This window comes from Lates calcarifer, linkage group LG7_1, assembly GCF_001640805.2.
Source record: "Lates calcarifer isolate ASB-BC8 linkage group LG7_1, TLL_Latcal_v3, whole genome shotgun sequence".
Lineage (NCBI taxonomy): Eukaryota > Metazoa > Chordata > Actinopteri > Centropomidae > Lates > Lates calcarifer.
Genome location: NC_066839.1, coordinates 17,745,878 through 17,768,121, shown reverse-complemented (window position 1 = coordinate 17,768,121; position 22,244 = coordinate 17,745,878). Strand labels below are relative to the sequence as shown.

The following is a 22,244-nucleotide window of genomic DNA, read 5'->3' as shown; positions in this document are numbered from 1 at the left end:
ATCCAAACTGATCCCCAAAAAAGTCCAACAGCAAGCCCAGACAAGCCCTCACAGCATTGTGCCAAATAAACCCTCCAGAGATTCTGGTGTGATTATTGGACCCCTGATACAAATCATTTGCAGCTTCCTGTCTGAAAATTTAAAAGCCTATTAGCAAAGATTTCTTAGATTATATGCAGAAAATTGGTGTTAATTGGTAAAAGTGCCAATGGAGCAACATGGTTAAAAAAAAAAGTTATGATGTTCTCAATAACTTGGCACTGCAGTCACACCAGAGACTGGCACATTGATTGAGGTGTTTTATTCAGTAAAGTGGAATAGAAGAGAGATGGGGATAAGTGAGGACAAGTACCTACAAATTTACACAAACATGTTAGCTTGGATGCTAACAGGACAATAAGTTAACAATCTAATAACCATCTGAAACCATCCTTGGAGTAGTATATACTTGAACAGACTAGGGTTAAATAGAGATGGATTATGCAATACAGCTAAACAACAATAGTGTCCTCCATTTTAAACTCTGGATTCTGACTCTCAGCATTGTTGAGACAATTTATCACAGTGTTGTGAAGTGTGAAGAGTGTGAACTTTTGTTTTTGGCACCACTGGTACTAGAAGTAAAAATCCTATTCATTTTTCAATTCAATTTTAGTTTCAGTCCAAAAGATGACTCCCAAGGTCCATTTCAGCAGTTGACATCCAATCACAGAGCTTCAAGTTCTGTCGGCTGTTCATACTGAACAGAGGCGATACTGAAAACAACAGCAGCTGTGGCTCGTGGGTTTCACAGTAATAGAGCAGTCAGACAAACATGATAAGTGAATTTTTAGAAAACAATGGATATACAAAATTAGGGGAAAATGCATATGAAAAAATGCATACTTCACAACTCACTTGGTCAGCAGTGCAAATTCACATGTCAAAATTCACCAAAGCTGAGCTTTGACAGGGATTCCTAAGTAAATCCACTGATGAATCCACTGAACTGATTTTGCTGGAATTTTGCAGTTTAATTTTATTTTTAAAAATCACACACCGACTGACTGTGTCTGAATTATGAAAAATATAATCCTGTCTTACGTCGGTGAGGGAAAAAAGTTCTTCTGTGATTGTAGAATTATAAATTCCTGGCAGGACAAGACAGCCAGCGGCTTGGAGTCAGCATACAGAGAGCTCCAGCCTAGCCAGCTGCTGAGAGCTGCCATCCCCAGAAACAGAGACCTTGGCAGGGGACGGTGTTGAGACACACTGGGTCCCCTCCTCCAGCCTGGAGCCCTGTGAGTTCTGCTCAGTGAAGGAGAGAAGAGAGCCCAGCCCAACAGGAGGCTTTGCTTGTCAGGCCCTGAGCATGTTGAGTGTGTACGTAGATGTTGGTGTGTGTAAGTTTTGTCTGCATCAGTGCATTCAGGGTTGTGCTTATGTGTGCAAGTGCAGCACTGACTCCAGCTGCAGCGAGATTTATAATGTTGCACGCATGTGTGAGTGTGAATGTGGATTCTGTCACCCACTGGGCCTCACACACATTCCAAAATAAACGGCTCCCACCGAGGATTACTATCGATCCATGTGGAGCACTCAGCTGCATTTGGAAAGGGAGAGTGTACAACTTCCTCTCTTGCTCTCTCTCTCTCTCTCTCTCTCTCTCTCTCTCTTAGCTTGGCCTGTCTTCTGAGGAATGTTATGTGTCTGCCTGTCTGCAGAAAAAGTGTAAGGGATGATTTGGAAACACAGTCCACTAAAGTGTTACAATGACAAACCACTGCTAGCTGTCTTTCAGACATGTGAGACAAGAAGTGTGTGCGTGCGCGCGTGTGTGTGTGTGTGAGAGAGAGAAGGGGCGGAGGGCTGGTAAAAGGAGACAGGGAGACACTTCCCTCTCACTTATTTTGCCTCTCTGAAGTAAGTGAAAATCTTTTGCTTGTCAGACTTGAGGGAGAGACGGGGTGAGAAAAAAGAGACAGTGAAAAGCAGAAAAACACACATGGAGAGACAGAACAGAGAAAGGAAATAAAGAGGCTGTGTGATTGACAGCCAATACGCCTGTCTGTTTCCTGTCACACACATGATTGCTGACCCACCCCTCTGCCCGGCTGACGCCCCTGGGCAGACAGGCCAAGATGGCAGCCCCATTTAAAAAATGAAGGATCGTGAATGGATGGACGCCTCCCAGGCCGCTCACTGTCTTTAAGCTGTGTGTATCTGTGTGCGTGTATTTACAGTTAGTGCATATTCTGTAAGTGCACAAGTGAATGGCTGATTCAGAATTTTAGCCCATTTCACCCTGTTACAGTTTATTTGTTTAAGCATGTAAAGTCCAGCTGGGTCCTTCTGGCGTAACTGAAACACAAGATGTTTGTTATTTTAATCAAGTAATACGTTATTGCCAGAACATCAGCATCAGGACATCAGCACACATGTATTTTCTTCTAACCGTTACTATGAGACTGTTGGTAATAGGCAAATACCAGGTTGTTGCTTCTCACCTGACCTGGGTCAGCTCCTGAAGACATCACTGTAAAACCATAAAATCATGTTCAGTGCGACCTTATAACAAGTTACTCATTCCAGTTGATTACAACTTATTTCACATAGTTTTGGCTTCATTATTTTTTTTATCAATTATGACTACATAATATTGTACACACCAAAATAATTGCTGGGATTTGGGAACACATAGTTACAATGAAGTCTGACAGGACAAGAAACACAAGCGGTCAGATGATGAGACAAGTTGTACACAAGTTGACAGTGGAGCCAGGTTGTCTAAATCTCTTTATTCTGAGGTAGAACTGATGGTGAGGGAAGCAGTATGTAATAATCCCTAATTGTGTAGGAAAACTGTGGGCACAACAACAGAGGGTACAGCAGGTTAAACTCTGAAGCAGGAATTTGGCTTGTGAACTTTATTTTCTGTGCGCAAAAATATCACTGCCAATTAAAAAAACATCCAAAACAAAAATAAGAAAATTATTAAAGAATTATCCTATAAAGCAATGACTTACCAGATACTTGGCCCAACAGTGGCTTTCATTTTGCAGGCCTGACGTCCAGATTCATGCAAAACTTGATGAGTAACATGCCAGAAGTGTCTCAAGTATAACTTCTGATTACATTAGTCAGCCCTTCCCCCAAAGTTAGCCCAAGTGCAGCTAACAAAAGCTGATTTTTAGTCCAAATTGGCCCATGTCCATGCTCCAGAAACCATCCAGATGTTGCAATGTAGTCACTCACGTGGTTACCATAGTTACCTGCTACAAATAAAGTTCAAGCATCTTTGTGATCATTTAGGGTAAAATGTATGACTGATCTGGTTGGAATCATCAGTAATATCTCCAAATGGATTACTATAGTACACCTATGGTAACTGTTGTTGCTATAGGAACCTGTGTTCAGGCTTTCAAGCTAAAGCTCAATAGGAGTTCATTGCAAACTGAATGACTTGACACCATTTTCACACTCTAAATGTAATAGATTACCTAAGGAGTCTCACTTTCTTTAGAAATCTGAGCTTGATTTTCTTGCATAGATTACCAGCTAAACCAACTTCATTTTGTGTCCTCACTTGTTGACCATAAAAATCATCACATATCACTGACCTTAAACATGCTAGGTGAACTCTGTCTTGCTCTTTCACTGCAACTGTGTCTTGTCCTCACTTGTCGTGCTGTATTTTTTCTCTCCTCTCCTCATCTCGGTTGTTTCTGGGGTTCAGAGATAGGATCTCCCTCAATAGCAAACTTTGGAAGACATCTTTAAGATCCCCACTGTCACTTCAGCTTAATGCAGCCCTCTGGGTGCACAGTATAAACACACACACACACACACACACACACACACACATACACCATACACGTACACACATGTACCCCCCCCCCCCAGCAATAACAGGGGCAGAGAGAAGCAGCCTGGATTCGAGGACTTGTAAACACACTTCATTCTCCCAACAATTCTCTTTGATCTTTATCAAACAAAACAGTTTCCTTGGTGTGTTTTGTGCTTCCATCTCTCACTTGAGCCTGCTGCAATGCACTTTCCCCGCTTCAATTTCCCCACCCATAAATAAAATGAGAGCACATTTGGATTTCCTGACTGTGGGCTTTCAGTAGGCCGATCACTGCCACGTCTGTCAGATCCATTAATTCAGAAGTGTGCTAGCAAGTTCTGGTTAACTGTTTCTTGAGGCAACATGTTTACATCTCAAAGCAGCCCATTTTGCATATCCTATCAAATTTGCTTTATTTTTAGCAACATGCTGGGATAGTAGACATGCATTACTTATGTTTTTGAAGGACTTAAATGGATCAGTGCAGCTTGCTTTTACCCCTAACAGCACTAAGCAAAACTTCCTTCTGCAAAGCCACTGCAGCGCTACACTGGCTGTTTAACTAAGAACAAGTTCAAGCTTTCCTGTAAAGGGCTCCCGCTTCCTGTGTTCACAGAAAAAAAAAAAAAAATCATGTCCTTCAGTTTCTGGATCCCATGGTCCATAATGAACTGATCTCTGTCTCCCATAGGCGGGCCGTTGCTATGGCAACCTGATGACGCTCTGAGGAAGGAGGGGAGGGAGAAGAGGGAGGGAGGGGTGGGGAGATGAGGAAGAAGGTAGCTGCACCAAAGATTGATTGTGTTGAGAAGATGACTTACTTGGTCAGAAAAAAAGTGTATACCATCCCACATTTTTCAATCTTTGCCTGTGTCTCACACAGTGATGCAGTTTGGAAATTTGATTTTGGTAGTGTATGTGGAGAGGCAGTATTGGTGTGTATGTGGTGGGGAATAGTCCTGTGATGGATTTTCACACACAACAGAAAGGAATCAGATTTAAAAGCTCCACGGTCAAAGTCTGACTTCACAGCAGAGAACATGAAATTATGATTTATGATCTGAGCAAACAGGTCAGACAGAGCTCAGACCTGATCATGTACAGAGGACACGTCCCCTCTATCCTCCATCTATAATGGCTCCTACACCCTTGCATGGCTCTCGTGCCTCTGCTTCTGCCCTGCTGTTGCCATAGCGACCACTGGGGTACAGACTCAAAACAACTTACTGACAAAAAAAAAGAAAAGAAAAAAAGAAAAAAAAAGAAAACCCTACTACCTTTGGATGTTAACTGCTCTAAATGAGCGTTAGATGGCTTAAACAGCAGGTATCTGAGGTACTGCACAATTATCTCTGTCTGTTTCTAGACATTATAGTAGATTTATTTGCTCTGAAAATTTCTTCCTAGATGGAATTTGCAGTTATGGTTGAGCTATTGGAAATTTGTATGCTTCTAGTTTATAATTTTAGTTTATAAACAGCATTGAAAGCACACTAATTACATAGAAGACTAAAATATTTTTTCATTGATTTTCTACTCTTGCTTAATTGTGTGATGGTGTTGGTAAACTGTGTTTTTGTGTGTACATGGCTTATCCCAAAATAGACTTTGTCAATGACTTTTTAAAATGTATTATTTATTATAATATAGTATTATTTGTAATACATGATCAAGGAAAAATTAAAGATGCAATTAATGCCAGAAGGTTGGCCCTATTTTTTTGCCGAGCTACTGAGTGAATCGTCTTGTTATATTCATAGACGATCTTTGGCTATACCTTCCGTACACAATAGCATTCTTTCAGTGAACCTAAGGAGCGCTAGGACCCAGGGCGGGCGCCAGGGGAAGTCCTCCGCTGCTGGCGGGGCAAGGCAGAGCACAGAAACACACGCATCCCCGCACACACACACACACACACACACACGCACACACAAACTTACATACACAAACACACACACACACTTACCGAGCTCTTCTCTGACTGAGGAGAGAGAGAGAGAGAGAGAAAGAGAGAGCGGGCTCAGAGAGGGATAAACAGGGAGAGAGAGAGAGAGACTATAGGAACGCAGCGGCTTGTGTGCGTGTGCGTGTGTGTGTGTGTGTGTGTAGGTACGCTCGCTCGCTCGCTCGGTGGTAGAAGCGACTGGCGGGGCGGATATGGAGGGGCTCGGGAAAAACGCTGGGAACTGACCGAGCACCGAGGCGAAGAGAGGGAGAGAGTGTGTGTGAGAGAGAAGGACGGGCGGACGGACAGCACGGAAGGAAGGAAGGACGGAAGGAAGGAAGGAAAGGAGGAGAGGAGGAGAGAGAGAAGTCTGACAGAGGAGAGGAAGAGTGTGAAGAAGGGGCTCGCCTGGAACACAGAAGGATCCTAAGGTGACTTTATGGGGCTTTCATGGCTGTATGCAGGTCTGGCAGAGGTGTGTGTGTGTGTGTGTGTGAGAGAGAGAATGTGTATGTGCGGGGTGTTGACATATGCTGCATGGCTCTGCACTTAAAGGGAAGAGTGGAGGTGTGTGTGTGTCTGTGAGGGGGGGGGGCAATGTGTGTGTGACTGTGGAAGTGTGTGTGTAGCCTATATATACATTAGGTGTGTGTGTGAGTGTGAGTTTTAAAGGTTGTTTTCCCACAAGCTAAAAAGGGGGGCAAAGTGTGTGTAAGTGAGCTGAGCTGACCGCTGTAAACTGGAGTGAAGGGATCAAAAGGAGTGGATACTTTTTAGGGAACAGCGTGATCCCATTTCAACACACACACACTCACACACACTTCTCCAGTGGGCTACTTTAAGTTGAGCTACAGCAAAATGGGGGGACAACCCTCTCTTTTAAGAAGGCAGAGTCCCCTTCTACCCCCCTTTCTCTCACTCTGTGTGTGTGTGTGTGTGCATTTGCGTGTGTGTTCAGGAGTTTTTTTAGTGCAGCAGGTAACACACACAGTCTTTGCTTGGAGGTTGCAGAAGCAGCACTGAATGAATTTTCTGTTTTCCCAAAGCTTGGCTGATACTGAATGAGGCTTGAGAAGTAGTAGCAGCTTCTATATGTGTGTGAGAGTGCGTGTGCACGTGTGCATGTGTGTGTGTGTGTGTGTGTGTGCCATAGACGGCAAACAGGTTGAGGGAGGCAGATCTGATCAGACGCACAGCAACAGAGGAGAGAGCGTGGCACAGGCTGAGCAGCAGCACATTGGATTACACACAGACGAATACACACACACACACACACACACACACACACATACACACACAGGCAGGCTCTGTGGCCAGGAGAACAGCTGGGAGAAATGTGTATGTGTCAGTGCCTGTGAGCGTTTCACTTAATGCATGCGTCTGTCTTTGCACGTGCAGGACTGTTTGCTCTTGTATTATCTTTTGCTACTGTGTGTGCATGCGTCTGTGTGTGTGTGAGGCTGTGTAAATATGTATGTGCAGGGAAAAGAATGTTCTGTCGTCTCTTCAGACAGACGGCGTGTGTATGTGTGTGTGTGTGTGTGTGTGTCTACACCCCCGGTCTGGAGACAGGGGGTGGAGGATGGTGGGGGTGTTGGGGTGCGTGTGAAGGGAGGTTAAGCGATCAGATGACCGAGAATAAGGCAGATGAGAAGATTAATCCAGTAGGGAGAGATGAAACGGAGACGGAGAGGAAGGAAAGGGATGATGGAGATTTTAGGACAGGAGGAGGAGGAGGAGGAGAAATGGAAAGAAAACAGAGGAGATGGAGTGAAGGAGACAGAGGCTGGCATGCTCGCTCCAGGAGTGCTCAGAGTGCTGCTCATTCATAATTCACCTCCATGGCAAACGTTCATTCACATATTGACCCCCCATGGCTGCGCTCAATGGAGTTCTCGCCCCTCCACCTCTCCCTGTCTCTCAATGGACACCCCTGTGGCGCGACGTTCAGTTTGCCCGCTTCTTTTTCACTTTGGAGACAGTTGAGGCTCTCGCAGAAAGCCTATACTGTTTTTGTCCGTTACAGCTCTTTTGACACCAGTAGTTTTTCAGTTGGAAGCTCTGATGTTAGATTGAATTGTGTAAATTGAATATTGAATTCAGACTCCACCCCAGACACAGATAATTGGTATGGATGGCTCAGTGGGTTAGTGCTCTCACTACAACTGTTGTTAGTCTGATTCCCTCAGCACAGCTCAAACAGTCCATAATGGATCTATAATTCATGTGTGAATGAATTGAACAGTCTGTGTTTTGAATAAAAGCATCAGACAGTTTTCTTCATGATTTATTCAGCATAAATACTCAAAAATGGCCTTTTTAATATTTCTGATTGTATTAGCCGCGCCTCGAGCTATACACTCTAACCTACTGCTGTGCTCTGGTCAGCTGTGGCCCATGAGCCATATGGCAGCAGGTCTAAAATGCACAGTCAGAAAAAAACGCGTACTGCAGAGGTACCACGGAACATTTAGTTCTAAAAGGTAAACACTACAGAAGTGCGCCTTATCAGCAAAAGTGATAAAAATATCCCAACTTCTTCAGTTTTATAGGCATGATGGACTCAGTGTGTTTACTCAGCGAAACGAGGACAGAGGAGGTAGAGTGTCGACATTGTATCTTGTATCATCCCTGTTAAAATGTCCATGACCTTTGTTATGCGCTCCTATAGTACAGTGAGTTGTCTTTTACAAAGATGCAGTAATGTAAAGAGTCTGCCTCACGGCAAGAGTGAGACACTCAAGTACAGTAAATCATGGTGCTACAACCTCAATTGTCAAGGGTTTGATTCCCACTGGATCCAAGAGGACTAAAAATAGTTAAACTAATTAAAGGCATCGTTCACACCCGCCCAAAAAAGAAAAAAAAAAAGAGAAGATTAAAGCAATCTTGGTCATTAACCATTCATCCCTGGCTCAGTGAAAACTTGACTAAAGATTGCACAAAAAATAACACAGGAAATAACATCACTGCCTTTTTCTAAACTATCACTAACATGCAAACCTTTGTTTAAAAGCACACAAAATCTTTAAGGACTGCAAAGACCGGATGGCATTATTAGGCTACTTTTCATTAGTTTTTCCTTTTCAATAGCCCTGTTAACTTGTTTATTAGTGCTGTAAGAAGGTGATCAGTGAAGATTCATGCAAAACTTTTTACTGTCCCCTGTGTTATAAATCTATTAACAGAAAATTTTCTCTCTGGTTCCTTAGTGTGTACACCTGTTGCCCAGCAAAAACTTCTTCCAACTCTGTTTAGAATGACAGGCTGGAGAAATATCAGATTATTAAGAGGGCACAACTTGTGATGGAAATCTCATGAGCTGGAAGAGGCGTCAGAACACCATGATGTCTTAAGCAGAGGAATTGATTGCTGCTTGATTGAGGAGAATAGAGGTAACACCAACACAGTCTGTCCCTGAGCTGAAGGGCTCCTGTGTTATGACTGGTTCAGAGGCTTGGTCCATGATATCTTTAGGGGTCTGTGCTACGACCTTGGTTGCTATGAGAACTGCTGTTGGGAACTGAACCAGCTGGACTCCATCAGTGTCTTCACAGATATCCAAAAGACAGACAATAAATTGTGGAAACATTGACTAATACTACCCAAAACCTATTCATTTTTCCTATAACCTAAGGAAAATTTTCATCACACAGCTCAGTTAGTGAAAGTACTGACAAAAAGCATAATTTTCTATAATCAGTTCCTAATGAAATGAATCCATTTCAACCTTTAAAAAAAAAAAAAAAACATTGTCAAACCCACAGCCAGTATGATCAGTCAGACAACAGGTTGACACAAAAGTCAGCTCACTACCAGCTACCACAGATATCAGATTTACAAAGCTAGTAGTGAGAAACTTTTAATGATAGTCAAAGAAATATACTGATTTACAAGTCATTACTTCTTAAGTTCACTTACATCAACCTGTGCAGCAGCGTTGGTCTCATCACTGTTTTTCATGGATATAGCAGTATAGCTGGTTAGGTGACTAGGTGACTGAGATTAGCTTGCCGGTGGTAGTACTAGCTTGGCTACTTTGTGTGACCATTGTCTTATAGGGTCATAGCAGTCCCTCATGAGTGTTATGCATCTTATGAGTTGCCTAAAAATGTTTTTAATCATTGAAATTTCTCCAACAGCCTATACAGCATAACCCAAGTGTTTTGTAGCTTAACAGTTCCACTATGTGTTAAAAAGTCTTGCTGGAAGGAAATTGTAGGATTGTTATTATTATATGTTACTGCTTTCCTGTTAATTGCACCAACTGTGATGGAAATGGACATTTGGTTCACTCCACAATAAAGCATCCTCAGTGAGGCAAAATGTGCACCACAGTAAATGAGATATTAATATATTTGTATTAAATATATATTACTTTTGGATCCACAGTGCAGTTGTTTCGCTATTAAACACATGAATTATGTTGCATGGGAGAAACTTCACTGATGTTTTTCCAAATTGTTGTTGCCATGCTCTGTTAGAGTTTAGAAGAAGACAGTGATGTGTTTGGTTTTCATTCATTTTTTTCACTGACATAAGAATGATTAATCAGTGACTTAGTTTGCAGTCAATAATTTAATTTCGTCATTGTTCAGTAGGTGAATGTTGCCTTTCATCTACTGCTTAATGCGTTAAAACAACTGGAGAGTTAAAAGCGGGGTTTGAAATTGCAGTGGAAACACAGCCGGCCTAAGTGGCCAAGATGGCTTAGAAGAATAATGCTCCTCTGTATCCCCCAGGTTATAATTGTCTTCAATAGGCCTCCTGCTGATTTGAAATGGACTCATTGTCCACAGTGCTGGGCACCTCAGCTCAATTAGCCTCTCTCTACTTAGTCGTGCTGAGCTATTGCTGGTCGCATCCTCACACAGTGGCACACAAGTGCATGCACATAAATACACACTGACACATACAGAGCATTCACACACACACACACATGCACGCGGACTATCACGCATGGAAAGACGTCAGTGGGTGTAAAAATAGAGCTTATAAATGGGGGAAAAAGTGTTTTATGTTTACAAGGGGTGATGTCATGTTTGGTTTAGATCCATAGCTGACGAATTGGAGGGCAGCTGTGGCGAGTATCAGCCTGCTCAGCTTTGGCTCGGCTATCTGGTGTTTTTAAAGGAGCAGAGTTCAAGGAGTTTGTAGGTGTGTGTCTCTGTCTTCATGTTTGTGCATATGTGCTGTTTGCAGCGGTGGAGGCATGCACACAGTGACGCTGCTCTGGTTGCCAAGCAACACAGGAACGTGGGTGGAAGGATTTCCTGTCCTTAGGAAGCTTTGTTTATAAGTGGGGGTAGAGTGAGTGTGTATATATATGCATGCGTGCGTGTGTGTGTAGATTTCAGTGTGCGTTTCAGCACTATGCACTTGAGTGCTTGTGTGTGTTTTTAATGTATTCTTTGCCTCAAGTAAAAGTTCTACAGAGAAGTCACTTAAGACAAACACACATACACACATTGTGTATGCACTGTACACACACAGAGGAAAGACAAAAAAGGCACTTTCTAGTCTGTTGAGTTGGATTTGCGTTGCATAACTCCTCTAGCCGGGTCTGTTCGCAGCACTCTGTCTCCTCCTCTTCTACCCAAACACTCTCACCGTGTCACACTCACGCCAGGCCTCCTCCCACTAATGATGTCATAAGCATGCCTCATTTTATGTCTCCTCTCACACATGAGATTGCAATTATGTGTTCTTGCCCTGCATGCGATTGCAAAAAAAAAAAAAAAAAAAAAAAAAATCACACACAGCATGTCTGTCCTGCAGGCGTTGGACACCATGATTACGTAATTGACATTGACTGAATTGGATGACGTCAGCTTGGCTCTCTCTGACTCTTCTGTCTTTCTGGCTAGCTACAGTGATGTCATAAGTGGATGCAGCCATACACAGTGTGTGTGTGTGTTGGCATGCATAATCGCATAGGGAGACAAAAATGACCTCAGGAACCATCTGATTTATATAATGTGTTTCCTCCTCCTGTCTTTTCCCCAATTCCTTTCTCTTAAAGTGGAAAGACTTTACAGTTAATAGATACTTTATTGTTCTGGATATGTTGTTTTTAGCAACATGAGGCACTTAAAGATGCTGCTGCAACACACACACACACACACACACACACACTCACAGTTGCAGCCTGTTGCAGGCCCCTGAGAGTGGCTTCTACTTGAAATGGATACCCCAGTGTCTCGCAACTGGTAACTCCATCTCCTTGTTGCCCTCCGTCTGCAACTGTCTGACCTTTGCTGATTCTCATCCCGCAAAGCTGCAACAATCACAGGCAGGCAGTGAATGAAAGGAGAAAGAGATGATGCTGGGTCGTCTCCACAGATACTGTACGTGCCAGTTCTTATTTTAGCAAAAGAAAACACAGCGTCATGGAGAAAAGAGGAGTGATTTTGGTGGTTGGCCTTCTTCAGCTCTCGACAGAAATATCTGTTTTTAGCTCGCTGTTTGAGCTACGGGGTTTTAAGCACAGAGGAAGAGTGCTCTATTTGTGTCTTGGGTTGAATAGGCCGCCTGTTGTGTTCTCCAAGCGTTGTGGTTGAAGCTCTGAACATCAGCCATCAGCCAGCTTTGGATGGGAGAACTGGGAGCTTTTAACAGACGTGCATGCACACACAAAGACGCACAAACACACTTTGTCTCTCTGCCGTCCTCTCCCACTTTTTCTCTCTGTAACCTCAAACCCCAAACCGAAGGGAAATCACACCACACAGTGACTTAACAGTTTATGAACCCAGTACCAACACACACACACACACACACACACACATAAATGGTTTAAATACACACATGCACAAACACAAAATATGCAGATTTGCCTAATAAACTGATTAGCATTAGCCTGGCCCCGCTAAGACCACAAACAGTCTCCTGTACATTCCACTAACCACACAAGAGCTTAACACTGAACAGGAAGATTTGATACCGCTGCACAAACATACACACACACACACACACCCATAAATACACATGCACATTAAACCCACACACACATTTTATATTATAGCAGCACAGATAAGTCATATCTGCAGTCCAGATGATGTTGGAACTTGATTTCAGCAAGTTTGTGCAGATACACAATTACAGTAACTATATACATATGCACACACACTTGTACACATGCACATGGTCACCCCGCCACCACCCCCACCACCCCAGCAGTCTTAGGGCCTTAGTCAGCGTCTGTGTGTCCATGCGTGGGCCTGTTCCCTGGCAGTGTGAGGGGAAAAAATACCTTCCCATATGATGTAAACACCAAAGTCCCAGTGTGTGTATGTGTGTGTGTGAATGCTTGTAAGCTTGTGTGTGTGTGTGTGTGTGTGTGCATGTGACTGGCATTCTCTGAGATAGGATTCGCTCTCTCTGTGACAGTTTTCCAAATTATTCCACAACACTGTGCAGTTTCTTTTTAAAGATAAGTTTCTCTGCCATCTCTGCTTTGTTCCACTGCACACAGTGGAAAGAGACGGTGGAGACGGAGCAGACAGAGGGTCTGACATGTGACATCACTAACTGAAGCAAAGCAGTAAGGTAAAAAGACAGAGGCCACTGCTCTTAACTCAATTTTTAAAAATGTCTTTTACTGATTTTATGATGGTTTCAGTACATGCAGCTCTTTATTTCCAGTAATGCCAAACAAATGAACTTCATTATTTGGACTTTTTTATAGAAAGTATAATTATTGAGTCTTCAGGAGGCCCCTTATTTTTTTGGTTTAATATGGTACATGAGTCACGTATTAAATGTGTGTGTATGATTGCGTGTGTGCACATATGAGAAAATGTCAAACTGACTGTTCTTTTAATGTCACAGATAACTCATGTAAGGACTCTAGGCTAAAATACAGTGCATCCCTTGCATAAAAAGTATTAAACCTTTTAATATAGACCAGGGAAACTATGTGCTTGAATATAAAATCACATTATTACAGCTACACTGTGTGATTTGAGCATATTGGTGACTGCAAAAGTTAACCTAAAGGGGCCGCGACTTAGTACTGCACTTCCATAAAGTCTGAGAGAGACAGATTAAAAAAAAGAACACAAAAAGGCTACACTTCCCATAATGCAGCTCAGTCCATGTCCATGCCCCCAATTTGTAACTTAGTTGCCTCCACCTGAAAGTCACAGCTTGCTAGCTGCTACACAAGCGCAATTTTTCATTTCAGTGTTAATTTTTGATTCATCACATCCTGTGTCTTGAGTCCCAACGCTGCCGCTCCCTTTTGGCAAATGATACAAATCTGTCGCAGGCTGAATTTACCATTATAGCTGGTAAAACATCAAAAAATTGTCCATAATTCAGCTCCTACTGAAGCCCAAATTTCCTCCCCAGCTCACTGTTTATGTTTTGAAACACCATTGTGCACAAAGGGATAGAGGCAGAGAGGACAGCAGCCTTGTTCCTGTGATAACCTATAAAGAATTCAGTACACAGATGGGCTTAGCTACCTGCAGTCCTGATGAAACACAGTTTTCTAAGTTGTAGTCAATGTCACTTTCCCGTTTTTGTACTGTGAGTTTGGTGATGCAGTCTGCAGGGGCTTAATGTACAGCAGTATGACAAGCCTCAAGGGACAATATTGGCAAATACAGAGTGATAAGGTATAATAAGTTTAGTAAGGACCAAACGTGAGTCTTTAGAAGAGGGACTTTGCAAGTGTATATCATGTGCACTTGATTTAGCTTGTAAGATGTTTACACAGGAACACAGAGGATAAAACTTGTACAGCCCTGAAACATGAGTATATGTGTTTGTCTTTAACCTAACAATAGCTGCAAACTAACAAGCTAGTATGCCGCTAACTGTACCCTTTGGTTTCACTGTGGAGTGCTAACAATGGTGTAAGATTTATTGAGGTCTATAATGAAGCACCAGCACATTCAGCACATTTCTTCACAAACAGGTGCAAAACAATCATCTCCTGTCAACATATTCATCATACATACATTCAGATCTGGTCAGGGGCACACAGGAGATCACCCTGGAAATTATATGTGCCGTGTGTTTGTTGCTAGGCAACTTTGTCACAATACCCCTGTGACCTTCCGACCCTGCCAAGTCTGGTGTTACTGTCCCCGTCTCACACTCGTGTGTGTGTGCGCGTATGCGTGTGTTATCTGAGACGATGGTGCGACTGCCGCATAGCAACTGAGAACAGCTGTGATTTCACTGTGCTTTGGACGAGTGTGCGCGCAGTTTTGTGTGTGTGCGTTTTTGTTTGCGTGAAGCCGCCGTCACTGTTCATCTGTGCACACACCCACAACAACATAATATGGCACACTGTCACTTCCACAGCATGATAGCAGCAGAGACTCAATCAGCCAAAATGCCCCACACCCCCACCCCCTCTCTCTCCCCACACACACACACTCAAGTCTGTTGTCAAATCGCAGCCGAAAATACAGAGCAGAGGGAATGACGGAGCAGTCATTTCCCTGAAGATCCATTCATGTAAAATACTGTTATTCAAACCTCTCTCCCCCTTATTCAATAGTCTTATTCATCTCTCTCTTGACTGCAAAACCAAACACGCCTTGTCTTCTGCTTCCCAGCAAGAGCCTTTGTGCCCATGTTCACGCGAGCGGGCTCTTGTGTGTGTGGGTTTTCTCCTCTCCTCTCCATAAGAGGAATGTCCTTGGCCTGTCCGACCTGCATGCTCCCACTGAGCCCTCCGTCAAACACCTGGGGCGGGCTCTCCCGTGCTGCTCCGACCAATCGGGAGCCCCGGCAGTTAATGACATCAGTTAGCGGAGGATCTTTAGGGCCGGCCCCTTGAGGTGATTCGTCGGAAAGAGAGTGCTCTTATTGTTATGATGATTAAGTGTTATATGAAGGGCTATCAGAGGAGAGCCCCTTAATGAAAGTGGAGCACAGAGAGCAGAGGCAGCAGCAGCAGCAGCAGCAGCGGTGGCGGCGGCGACGGCGGAGCTGTAGAGATTGAGCTAGAAGCAAAGTCAGACTGGAGTGAGAGAGGGAGAAATAAGGAGAGTTTAAGGTGGGAGAAGACAGAGGTGGTAGGAGAAAGAGGGAGCGCAGGGCTGAATATTCAGCAGCTGTGTCCAGACTTGCTGACTCCGGATGTTCATGCTCTGAATGTACCATGAGAGGTAGACAGTGCGCACAGGAAACTGCTGTAAAAGAGCAAGAGGGGAAGATGTGTGTGTAAATGCATACAAATACTTTCGTCCTTCTTGTATTCAGCTTTCATGTGTGTATCTGTGCTGGAATGCTAGTGTGTGTTTGTGTGCAAGTGTGAACACTGGAGTTTCCCTTGCTGTTTGGTAAAAAAGTGGAACGCCCTGCCTCAGAGGAAAATTCCATCCTCAGCTGCTCCTATGCTGTTGTAAATCATCAGGCTGGGATGTCCAATGCATTCTGTTATTTTGTGAATAAGCAGTTGTCATTCGCCTTTTTTGTTGTATCCACTTTTCCTCAGGTTCTCTCTCAATCTTTACGCAGTGTTTTCCTACATTTCCCAGAATGCCTTTTGACACTCCAGCTCCCCACTCTTTCCCTACCTGAGACTGTGATTTTCAGCTGCTGGTGTAACATATCTGTGGAGAAAGTTATGGCAGTAATAAAATGGAATTTCTTTCCCAGTCAAGAAAAAGTTGCACCCCTTGAAATGCATCAGATCTCGTGACTACCTTGCATTATGGTTGACCATGGATGCTGTCACTAGAGAAATTTGTAACAACAAACCTCATTGCTGTTCATTTGACTTTTCCCTTTTCTCCTTTGTAACTGCTGATTAGGACTTATGTTGTGCTCATCGTCCAAAATCCATCTCTAAACAACTAAATTGGACCAGACTTTTTTCAGCTGTTCAAGTGTTAAAGGGTGTATTTTTCATCTGAGTAGCTTCCAGCAAACCTAAAAATATTTCATTAGTATGGGTTCCACTGGAGAGCTGTAGTGTTTGATACTGTTTCACAGGTTTTTCTGCCTTTACAAGAATACGATTATAGGGAAACACTAGAGAATGAAGTTTTTATTTGCCTGTCTACTTGATGGTTTTTCTCCATGCTGTAGTATTTCTCAGGAGCAGTGACTGAAATTAACTTTGTGGCTCACCTGCCAACAGCTGTTAAACTAATAGTATGAACCCACCAGGAATAATGTTTACCGAATGGACCACTAGGACTGCTAGTCGTACATAAGTAATGTGTATTTTTTTTTTAAGTGAAATATGTTAACCTGCTTGTTTTCACTGCCCTTTTGTGTATAGAATGAAGTAGGAAACTTTCTCTCTGAGACGGTGGAAGAGGGCAGGCTAAAAGGGGGATGATGTATACTGTGCAACTGAGGCATTTCAATGTTATCAGCCAGTGACCCTTAATGAACAGATCTTATCTGCCTCTTGCAGATTAGGAGAATATGACTGGTTAGAGACACGTGCCCTTTAGAGACAGCTATGAATAGGGTAAACTTCAGGCTTTCCACACATTATTCGTGGTCTGAGCTGCACTCAACAGACTCACTGTTCAATCTCAGCTCAGCTCAACGCTAATTCATCATAAATGCTATGTATAAAAAAACGGTTAAATTCAAAAGGCATTCTGCTGTTGAATCATTGTAACAGATGTTGCCATGATAACTTTCCACAATTGTAAACTTTTCATCAGAGCACTACAGACCTCTGTTCAGTGTTTAGGTGTCTGATGAGCCTTTACACTCATGGATCTGTCACTCAGAAACTCAACTTCCTGGATCATAATTCATTGTGTCACTAGTACCTGCATCAACACTGCCTTGGTACAAAAAGACTTATTTATGCTTAAGCTTACAGTCAGACTGCTGCTATCAGATTGTACATCATTTGACAGGTCAGCAATGATCCAAGGTTAAATTTCAGATAACAGCCTTAGGTAGTACTGTGGAGTGTCTCCACAGGTCACTTACAAGTAGGCCCTAAAAGCAGTTGTTCATTGTCAATGTCTTGGATAACTGTGAAGACACTGAGAGGGTCCAGCTGGCACAGTCCCCTTTAGCAGTTAACATAGTAACCAAGGTCGTAGCACCGACCCTACACTAGCAAAAGATATGATAAACCAAGCCTCCAGTTGAAAGAGTAAACAGTCAAGCACAGGTGCATTTCAGGGACGCGAGACACCAAGTCTTCCCCTGGGAATGGACACCAAATATGACATAGAAAACACAACATGATCATGACTGACAAACAAAGTACAGTTGGACCAGTTACAACTTTTGCCTCAACACAAGTATGACATCACCTGGCAGTCGCTCTCCATTGGCCTATGAAATACATGCCAGTTCACTTAGTTTGCAACATAAGCAGCATAGCTCTACTGCCCCTCATGATTGTCACAACAGATGATAAAATCGCACAAAATCATGAGTTACCACTGTGAAGTTTTTGCATCTTAGCTTAGCTTCATGGGCCTACTACTCCTGGATTATATTTCTTCATCACCTGTGGCAGCAACCACAGTCCCTTGTGTTGTTTTAAAGGCCTACCTAAGGGTTAGCCCTGTCTTTGAAAGGCCATGTTGGTTTTGTTTAGGGTTGATGTTGGAGTGAGTGTGTCTTTAAATGAGTCTGCAACAGATGGACCCTTCTCAGTTTATCCAACAAACACTACTATCATTGGCATTCATTTGGCACTGGGCAGATGGAAACTTCAGTGTTGATGTCAGGGAGGAATGAGAAAAGAAGCTGAAAGATGAACTGAAAGTATACAACAGGAGGTTCGAAGTAACCTCCTGAAGTAATGCAGAGAAAGGTGCAAGAATAGACAAGTGTTGCATGGGAGCTCAAGCAAAGCCACATCATGCTATGCTGTAGTAAAAGACTGAAGAAGTAGAGGCAGATAAAGCATCATTTGCCCCCAACTTTCCTCTAGAAATCTCAGACTAACAAGGAAGTTACACCACATATTTTGTGCTGGCAGAGAGGATGCCAGCCCTCCTCCCTCTTCTCCCACACATCACCCCTGGCTAAAGGAATGTAGCGGAAAACGAGGGACTCGAGATAGAAGATCAGAGGCCTTAATATGAACCACATTGTGTGTTGTTCTCCTGTTTCCCATCTCCTGTGTTCTCCGCATCAGGAGTGAAACAGCCTTTGATGAATATCTACAAAGAGATTTGAGATTTATAAAGCGTGGCAATTTAGCCAGGTATGTTATCTTAAGCCTGGTAATTTGGGAATTCAATTCACTCATAGGGGGAGCCAGGGGAGCTTATGGTGTTTATCAGGCTGACTCGCATCAGGTCTGTACATTGAAATAGAGGGTCTGGGGGCTAATCAATGTTTGACCACATCTTAAGACTGGGGTTATCATATCTCTCATCCTGCTCCCTTCATGTTTTTTTTTTCCTTTTTACACCATGCATACAGTATATGTGAGTATGTGTGTGTGTGTGTGTGTACTGTAACTATGGATCAGGCCCTGTCTTTCCCCTGAGTTACACATCTAATCACGGCACCATCATCTCTCATCCCTAATTCTGTTGGCAGGGCCTGTCAAACAGCATACGCTGAAAGACCGGGTGACTTTGAAATGCTGCTAATGACCCTAGGATATAACTACCCTCTTGCTTTTACTCCCCCTCACTCTGTCTTTCTTGTCCACTCTTGTCAGTTGCACTAGCGGTCACCCTCCTTCTTGTTCACTGCTATTCTCTGGATTCGCTGATTAGAAAATGCAAGGGTGAGGGTGTGAGAGAAAACAAGGAATCATTTCATTTATTTTTTATTTTGTAACATGAAGCCACCTCGATATCTGCAGGCTTGGAAGCAGAGTTGTTAGGGTTAAGGTGAAGACGAGCTTCTGTCCAAATATTATTTAACCTTTATTTAAACTGGGCAGCGCCACAGATTAAAAATCTCCTCTGTCAAGGGAGGCCAGCCAAAGCGCAGCTTACAGACAAACAGAAAGGTCTCAAACAGAACAACACTAAAAAGCTAAATACAATCAAAGCCACATAGCCAAGAGACTACTTTATAAGCCCTCCAATAGGCAACACTTCAGTGTCAAAACCAGCAGGCTCATTGCCAAACCTATTTAAATCTTGACTAAACAAAGCAAAGACAGCTCCTTATTGAGTCTGCCACAAGAACCTTCATTAACCGTGTAAACTCACCGAGAGAGCTTTCAGCTTTAAATAATTTTGCAGCCAGTTCCATGAAGAGCAAGCAGAGTACATAAAGGCACTTTTGCCTAATTCATCTCTGACCTCAGGGACAGATAACAAAAACAAATCCTAGGACTGCAAACAGTAATTTTCAGCCTACTGTTTTTTCTTAGAGATGTTAGAAAGCTGTGAATTACTAGACCCAGAATGGCCTTATATTGTATATTTATATAAAATTGTTGCTGGGAATAAGTCGAGCAGTGGAGGAGGCAGCTGTCACTTTGAGCATGGAAGGTGACACTGATGAGAGACAGAGGTACAGTCAGTAGTACCGCTCACTGCTACAGTGGCAAGGACAAGAAGGGGTGACGCATGTGAAACAAAAACAACATATTCAAGTGCTGTGGCATTAGGTGCAACCATTCTGTCTCAGCAAAAGGAAAAATCATGACTTGTGTCTTAAATAAAAAATGATTTCAGCTTTAAAGGACCAAACCTTTTATGCACTATAGCTGCCTTTCTCCTTTGCACAAATTTTTCCTACTTTCCAGGCAGCCATATTTTCCATTCAGCTTAGGCTGCAAAGAAATCAAATTGCAGAGATGTGAAACTTGTTTGAGAAAAGCAATCCATCACAGTGAGCATCCTGCCTCGGTTTATTTTTGTCAAACTTGATTTATCCTTCAATAGTCATTTTAGAGGACTCCACACGTCTCCTTGTAGACTTTAAGACATCTGCGTTACTTTGTCAGAAAATCAAATCTAGAGTCATCTTGGTTCTTCAGTGTGTTAAAATTTTTACCATGCAACTGCAGTTGCACTTTTCTGTGTTTCCTCTCTTTCTGAACTGTTATACTATCAAATAAAATGCCATAGAAAATCTAATATAGAATCTAAACTACATATAAAGCCTTATCTTTTGATACTTTATAGTGTTGATATGATACATGAGGTCTGGCACTGATACCAAAAAGTTACTTTTTGATACCTCACTTTTTTGTGTTCAGTTTTTTAAAATGTACTTCTTGCTTACTGTGGGGCAGAGCATAAGTATCCAGGGTACTTAAGACAATACTTCAATTTTAACTTAACATGTCCTTATCATTGTACATGAATTATTGTATATGTTGCTGATAGTTAATAAATATCATTAGAAGTATGTGAGAGAGTACAAGTGCCACCTCCCTCCGTCCTAGGTTTCCAACTAGTGAGCAGGTTTAGATGCAATGCGATTATACAACTTATTTTTTTCTGGCACTGCATGAGGCATGAACCACAAAATAAAATACCTTACTTTTTGACATCTTAAGATTTATTAATCTTAAAGCCAAACGTCTCAAATGTAAATTTTATCCAAACATAATCAGCCCCACAAAAAACTTTATTCTGATCAGACATTTGATGCCAGGCTCTTGATATGTGACATTGTTTTACACTGTGTGACACATTTTGATTGTGTACCAAAAAGTATTGAGCAGTGCGCAAACATTCATGTTGTGAAACAAATTTAGATTTGACCTTCTCATCTTTGAAAAAACTCAGGAAATGTAATACACCTACACAGAGTACACATTTATTTACATATATAGTTGATTAATAGTTAATCTGTTGGGATTGTGAAGATGTTCATATATGTGCGAAAACAGTCATATGGTTGGTAATAAATAAAGTCTTCATGTAATGTATTATTTAATTGGATAAAACATGCAATTTAACTTCTCAGCAGTGTGCTGGAAAAAAAGTCCCACACTAGTGTGATTTCTCATATCACATTTCCTTTTTTGGCCTGTTTTTGAGTTTATAAACAGCCTGAATTTTGTTTTGTCAGCACTCAGAACACGTTTGAGTTGACATAAGGTATCTTGTGCAGTGTTAAAAACAGCTTGTAGGAGTGGGAGGGAGGAGTGAAGGATGTAAGCAGAGTTGTATCATCAGCAGAAGCGGTGTAAGTATCGTCAGCAGAGGCAGGCCGGAGAGGACAGTATAGGCTACTGACAAACTGCTGCCTCACTCCCTTGTCCTTTTCTTCTCACTTTTTTCCCTTCAAATTCCACTTTCTCTTCTCAACCAGAACACATTTTTTGTGCTCCAACTGCCCATCTCAGCCAAAGGTGATCTAATAAACTCTTTAATCTTGATCAGCTTTTTTCTCAACCAAACATGGGGTCGTGCAGTTCCTTGATCACAACCTTCTGTCACCAAGTTTTAGGTCATTGGCTTATTGATTGCAATCTTCCATTTCAGCCAAATTTGCAAAAGGCTCAAAGAGCAGGGGGGAGTTGGAGAAGCCAGAGAGGGCGGACCTTTGGAACCGGACAGGCTCTTCCAGTGGTTGTTGCCATGGTTTTTTGTTGTC

The 22,244-nt window shown here is 42.6% G+C and overlaps 1 protein-coding gene across 1 annotated transcript in view; it reads left to right on the top strand.

Moving 5' to 3' along the window:
• The first annotated feature begins 5,701 nt into the window (after positions 1-5,701).
• Positions 5,702-22,244, top strand: part of ches1 (checkpoint suppressor 1) — a 56,940-nt gene continuing 40,397 nt past the window's right edge. The window contains exon 1 of the mRNA XM_018694753.2: positions 5,702-6,202. The gene's annotated coding sequence lies outside the window, so the exon portion shown is untranslated. The remainder of the gene's footprint in view (positions 6,203-22,244) is intronic.